This window comes from Mustela nigripes, chromosome 6 (genome assembly GCF_022355385.1).
Source record: "Mustela nigripes isolate SB6536 chromosome 6, MUSNIG.SB6536, whole genome shotgun sequence".
NCBI lineage: Eukaryota > Metazoa > Chordata > Mammalia > Carnivora > Mustelidae > Mustela > Mustela nigripes.
Genome location: NC_081562.1, coordinates 48,243,755 through 48,250,979, shown reverse-complemented (window position 1 = coordinate 48,250,979; position 7,225 = coordinate 48,243,755). Strand labels below are relative to the sequence as shown.

General features: G+C 39.7%; 1 protein-coding gene across 1 annotated transcript in view; it reads left to right on the top strand.

The window, feature by feature from the left end:
• The first annotated feature begins 228 nt into the window (after positions 1-228).
• RAP1B (RAP1B, member of RAS oncogene family) overlaps positions 229-7,225 on the top strand; it is a 43,813-nt gene continuing 36,816 nt past the window's right edge. Inside the window, exon 1 of the mRNA XM_059402512.1 lies at positions 229-411. The gene's annotated coding sequence lies outside the window, so the exon portion shown is untranslated. The remainder of the gene's footprint in view (positions 412-7,225) is intronic.

Sequence of the window (7,225 nt, the reverse complement as noted above, 5' to 3'; positions counted from 1 at the left end):
GCATCTGTCCCAAGCCCGGTGGCCCAGGAGAAGCTGAGGGGGCACTAGACGTGGGAGAGAAACACCGCCCAGAACTACCCGCGAAAGGGGCCGCGTGTGTCCGGCCTGGGCTGCGGCGGCGCGGAAGGCCCCACCCCTCGACTCCCCTCGCTCCGCCCCTCGGCCCCGCCCCTTCCCCGGCCGCGCACCCGCGCGCCCCGCCCGCGGACGGAAGCGAGAGCGAGGCTGAACGCCTGACGTCAAGGCGACACCGCCAAACCTCGCCCAGAGTCAGGCGTGTAAACCAGCCGGAGCGGCGGCGGCGGCGGCGGCGACAGCGGCAGGACCGCCGTGGCGCCGGGAGCAGCGACCCGGAGGGAGCGCGACGCGCGGAGCGACGCGGGCGGCGGGGACCCGGTGACAGCGTGAGAGGTTCGCAGAGTGCGTGCGTGGCCGCTGAGGGGAGCGGCGACGGCGGCCGCGCGGGGCGGGGGCCGGGCGCCGGCTGAGGGGAGCGGGTGGGGTGCGGCGCGGGCCGGGCGGGGCGCGCGCGGCGGTCAGGGACCCTGGCGGCGGCGGCGGCGGCTTCACGGCGCGCGGCAGGTGGTGGAGGGCCCGGCGCCCGACCGGCGAGCGCGCTGTCTCCCGGGCCGGCGAGGACGAGCCGCCGCCGCGGGGGAACAGCGCGCTTTGCGGAAGGGGTCAAATGTCTGAAATATGGCGGAGGAAGTGAGAGCCCGAGGACCCCCCCCCCCCCTACGCACACCCGCTCGCTCCCTCCTGCCCGCGGCCGCCGCAGCTTCTTTCGCTACCTTCCGTCCCCGTCCGGCTCCCCGGAGCACTCGTCCGCCGCCCCGGAGCCCCCTCGCTGACCACCTCGGTGCCCTCCTGGGTGTGGGTGGAAGTTAGAACGGAAACCAGAAAGTTGTCCTTTGAGAAGACGCAGCTTCCCCCAGCCCCGAGCCAGGACGAGGAGCGTTCGGGGGAAACCACTCCCTGGCGCCCTGCAGGCTCCAGCCTGACAGGGAAAAAGTTTGCCTGAAACGGGACTGGTTTGCTCCATTTGTTGCGGGAAGTGGCAGGAGGAAGGCAGCGGAGGGAGCCCCACCTAGTCTGGCAGCAACCACCGCGTAGGGAAAAACTGTTAAAGGGGCCTTTCCCTTCGTCAGCAAGAGGAAATCTCTTTTCTTTTACAGAGGGAGACAAAATCCAGGAAGTTTGTCGTCTTCTCTTTTTCGCCATCTCAATGTGTCTAATCCTAAAACTGTCAGCACCATGAGTTTTATTTAAAAACTACTCCAAATTAACCAGGCCATTTGGATTTTTCTTCTAAAAAGAACTGATGACTTTTGGAGAAAAGATCATCCTGGCGAGTTTAAGCACAAGATTTGCTTCCCCCCCTCCCCATAAGTTTAGCAAAACATTTTTGCTCTGCGAAACGTTTGGAAGGAACGTACGCAGTTCTGTATTACAGTAACGGGAAATTACATTTTTAACGGGGTAGAAAGTCGACACTAAATGAATATTGTGATTGTAATATTTTAAGATAAATTCAGTCTAACTGGATTTTCGTTTTGCTGGTGGCATCTAATATATATCGAGTGCTTACACCGTAAAGCTTCTAACTCGCAAATTTTTTATTCCTTTTTTGTAATTACAATGCTGTTTAGACTTGCTCAACAAAACCTTATTTTAGCAAGAAGTAACTGTAAAAGAGGCGGACGTTCATTTAACTTCAAACTCCTAAAAGCTGACTTTTGAATAGTATTTGAGTCATAATGGAGTCATGGGACTTTTTAAGGGCCGGAAGGGACTATTTAGGTCATCCAGTCCCACCCTCTCATTTTATGGAGGAGGAAACTGAGGCCTAGAAAAGATAAGGTTAGTTAGTGGCCTTGCTGACTTTTAGGACAGTATGTAATAGAGAACCAGGAGGAGGAAATAGAATATATTTATAGTGAATTACATTTTTACAGGATAACAGTCATATACAGAATGTTAGTATCTTAGTCAAATAGTGTGGAAGAACCACATTCTCAGGTTTTAGGAGAGGAAATTGATACTCAAGGAGGTTAAATAACTTTAAGGACACAGAGCCCTGAATAATGGTCTTATTTGAGCCCTTCCTGCTTTTAAACTCTACATGACACAGTGTTTTCACTTGGATTTTCTTTTTTGAATTCTCAATAAATTGTGAGGATGCCTTCTCTGAGTAAGCCACAAAGTAAATCTTTAAAACGCCTGTAGCCCGTTTAGTTTTAATGTGCAGATAGCCGAATACCACTGAAGAACCCAATAATAACCTGGCTTAATTTTTAAAAATGTGATAGAGGGCTTGAAAACAATTACTCTGACTTTTGCGTTCTCCCCATAACACCCCCGGCTTCACTCCATGAAACGTCCTCTCTTTCTTTCTAGACACCTGTCACTTCCAACATTCTGTTACTGTTCTGATATCATTATTCATTTGATTTTTGTTACCTGGTTCACTGAGTTGTAAGGACAGGATGTAAGGACAGGATGTCTTCTTTGAATGCCCCAAAGCACTGGCATGGTACATTGCACTTAGGTAATACCAGTTTCTTAAATGTAAGCGCAATGAGGGTAGGGACCATTATATTCCCCATTGTATTCTTAGTTCCTAGAGCCTTGTCTGTGCAGATAGCAAGTGTTTAGACTTAAGAATTAACTGTAGTGAACATATGAGAATATTATTTGAAGAGAACTTTGTCTTCCTTCAAAAAGAAACATTTCCACATTGGCTTGGAATCCTTTTGACTTTACAAATTGATTTTCATTTTATCCTCAAAACAATTCTTAATAGATTTCCAATATAGAATTCCAGTATTTTCTCTTAGCCATAGAAAGGGAAAGTGAACCCCCATGGTAAAGAGTCATCATGTAAGGAGCATCTGTTGAGATGTTATAAAAGAATTAATTGTAAAACTTCGATCATGTACATAATATCATATTAAGTGCATTTTCTAGTATAATTCAAGACTAGTAGAGGGTCTTTCCAGAGGTCGGTAACACAGTAACTTACTATACGTGTTGTTTTAAATATAAAGTCTAAAATTTGGATGAGAAATTGCTCACGTTCAATTTTCACTTTTGTACTAGGTACTTGATGAATATTTGTTAAGGGGGTAAAATTAATCAGTGAAACTAGATCTCAATACAAAGAAAATTTGGCGATTTTATACAGGTGTTTATTTTTTTCCCAAATGTGGGAAATTTTATTATTGAATAAATAAGCAATTTTATTATTGAATACCCAAGATCTCACTGATTGGCACGTGTCATTTTCCTAGACTAATCAATAATATGCTCCTGTGTGTGTATTGATAAAGAGGGTGGGTATTGATCTGTACTTTCTATATATGACTTACCAGGAATAGTTTAGTATTTATGAACTAAATAGTCAAAAGTGCTTTTTGTTGTTGTTGTGGCAGTGATGTCACATGTCTGTAGAAAAACTTTGATAAGATCTTAAAACTTTGTAAGACCACACAAGGTTGTGATTAAATAAATGCCTTGATTATTTTTCCCCTCTTGTCATTTTTGAGGATTCCTTAGTCTTAGAGATTAGGGTGAAGTTTTTACTATTAGCCTTTTCAAGTTGAATTTCTTGTAGAAAAAGTTTAAAAAACAGACATTTTGGCTGATGCAATGATTCATTGTAACACTGGACAAATTTTTCAATAAACAGGAGTGCTATACTATGTGCTGAAACACTGTACCATGTGTAATGCTGTACCATATGCTGAAAGCCTAATATTTTTCAGTGTTCTTAGATATTTTGCAATAGTATCCAAAGGTACTAATTACCATTTGAGGACTGTTGTTAATTTATTAATTCTTTGGAAATCTCATGAATACATTGGAAGCAGTAGCTACAAAGAACAGAATTAATTTATCCATTTGCAAGAAAGACTGGCTTGCTATATATATATATATATATATATATATATATATATGTATATGTATATTTATAATCTGTTGTACTTTGAGCCTAGTTGAACTCTGGATTCTAAAACCAGTCCTTTAGGTTGGGAGAAGGGAGGTAGGGTTATGGACATTGGGGAGGGTATGTGCTATGGTGAGTGCTGTGAAGTGTGTAAACCTGGCAATTCACAGACCTGTACCCCTGGGAATAAAAATATATTATAAGTTTATAAAAAATAAATAAAAAATGAAAAAAAAAAAAACAATCCCTTAGTCATAAAATTTCTATTTTATAAAAAGAAGGGTTATGAGGAACTTCTGTGGTGCCTTTAAAAAATTAAAACCACTTTTTAAAATGTTGCACAAACAAAAAGAAATACCACTGTTTCATTCCTCACACTGGTGTGTTTATTCCTGGTGTTAGTCAAATTAAGGGTATACAGCAACTGATTATTTCAGTAGCAATTTAGAAAGAATTTTTGCTCAGCATTAATAGAGGATCAGGAATTTTTAAACTGTTTCCAAAGAGCCTTAAAACTTAGAAAAAAATGAACATTTAGGGAAATACACCCATGTTTTAAATAATATTTAAATTACTTATCAAAGGAAAAAATATCTGCAACATGAACTGAAGAATTTCCATCTGGTTTTTATTGTACAGAACAATATTCTGGAATATATAATTAAAATTGATGGTATTTGAGGTACTTGAGTACTAGAAATATGTTCACTTTTAAATTAAGAACCCTAGTCTCTCTAACCATAGAGAATAATTCTCTAATGTTCTGATTTTGGATTTTACATTGAGCTGGTTTCTAAAGCTTACCCTTGTAGTTATGCTATTTTATGATTTTATAGTTAAGCTGCTTTATCTACTTCATATATTTTATGCATATAACCAATGAGACCATTTAAATTTAAACCAGATTCTGATCTCATGAGATAATTTGCTAGGTAATCTTTTCCAGTGGTGAGGAATTGAATATTTTTAACTGTTGTATAAGTAGACTCAATAAAGATTTTTTTTTTAAAGATTTTATTTATTTATTTGAGAGAGAGGGTCAGAGAGGGAGCATGAGAGGAGGGAGGGTAAGAGGGAGAAGAAGACTCCCCGCTGAGCATGGAGGGACCTGGGACTTCAGGATCATGACCTAAGCATAAGGCAGTTGCTTAACCAACTGAGCCACCCAGGCACCCCAGACCCAATAAAGATGTTAAAGGAAGAGAGCATTTATTTAACACAGTTAATAGTTTTGGTTGCATTCAGTTATTGACTTCTTGGAATCATCACCTTCACTACATTATAAATCTTGCTGAATTTTTCAGTAGTTGATTTGAAAGTCTAAATATGTACTTTTAATAGATTTTTTTTCTTATATTCAAACCTTAGCATTTTATTAAGTAACTTTATTTTGAAAATATACAGTGAACTGGTTGTCCTGATAGTGGATTATCTCTACCTGTTCCTTTCCTCTTCTTTGCCTTGTGGAAAAGAAAAAAGATGAAAGTAAATCTGTTTTGTCCATTTAATAGCAATTTTTGGCAAAAGCTTCTGGAAAGGAAATGGAAAATGTTACATAAAATAAAAGCCTAATTATCTGTGTCTTCTAAAATTTATATTTCTAAAGTTTATACATTGGAATATATTTTTCCTGGTCACTTTATTCTAAAAAAAAATTGGGAGACTTTCTAAGAGTTCTCAGTAAATGGAACTGAGGAAGTCAGTAAAATAAAAGCATTAAGTATAAACTCTTTAATTAGTAGGTTTTGGGTGACAAAGTGGTATGCATATTGCATCCAGCTGTTAAACGTTGTGTTTTAAGGTTATAGTGAAAACATTACTATCACTACTTAATGATAGCAAAGTTAAATTGCTGCTAACTAAGATTGATAAGTTATGGTTACATTCCTTGAAAACAAAACTCAGGAATCCCTGGGTAATCTTGAATTCTGTACTGGACAGATAATAAAGAAGGATAGGGATGAAGCATGTAATATGTGTCTGTTTTCTTTTCTTGAAATTGTGCAACTTGAGATATTGCATTGAATTTGTATGGGTAAGACTGGCTGAGTTTTTAAGTGTATGTCTTTTGAATTTTCTTATTAAAATATTTCAAACACAGAAGAGTATAAAGAAAAAAATTAATATCACTTTTAATACCACCAGAACAGTGAATTTCTAGGCAAAATTCGTACCTCCTTTTTCTGAACCTTTCCTACCTCCTTGGTTCCTTAGTGGGAACAGTGGCTTATACTTAAAGAATTGTTGGATTAAGTGGAGTATTATCCATAAATGATTATAAAAGAGATACTAAGACAGTATTAGTTTTGTTCTGTGAAACTTTTATTTCTCTCTAGCATCGCTTCTCCCAATTGAAGTTATTCATTAAGGCATGAATAAGGACTAAGAAAGAATAATTGTGACTGTGAACAGCTTAACAAATTGTCTGGTTCAGGGATTTTCAAAATTTACCCCAGGGAATCCTGGGGATTGCCTGAACATTTTCAGGAGTCTGCAAATACAAAACTATTTTTACAATAATACTGAGATGTTCTTTGCCTTTTCACAGCGTTGACATTTGTACCAATGGTACAAAAGCAGTGGTGAATAAAACTTCTGCACCTTAGAACAAATCAAGTCAGAACACCACACTGTATTCATAACCATTGTATTCTTCACTGCCATGCATTAAAAAATAAAAAACTTTCACCTAAATGCACTTGATGAAGAAGTTTAAAAAAAAAATGGTTGTTTTTTTTTTAATCAAATCTTGGCTCTTACACATAATATTTCAATATAGTATGACAAAATGGAAAGTATGCTTGAAACACTATTTTCCTGCCATATTGAGGGTGAAAATGGTTGCCTATAGGAAAAGCATTTGTGTAATTGCAGTTGCAAGCTGAACCAGCCGCTTTCTTCATAAATACTTTTTTTCCTTGAAGGAATGACTGAAAAACTATTCAGAGTTCTTTGGACCCGGGTATTGGGCTGACATTTTCTTGGAAATAAACAGAATGAGCCTGTTGCTTTAAGGAAAAGATCAATACTATTTATGGTCAGTGATAAAGTTCTAGTTTTCAAGTGAAAATTAGAATTTTGAAAAATATTTATCATCCGCAGTGCTCTTGACTGCTTCCCAATATTTAGAAAATTTATCTGAAGATATTGGTGATGTTAATGAACATGGATTTTTAAAAGTAATATATAGGGGCGCCTGGGTGGCTCAATGGGTTAAGCCGCTGCCTTCAGCTCAGGTCATGATCTCAGGGTCCTGGGATCGAGTCCCACATCGGGCTC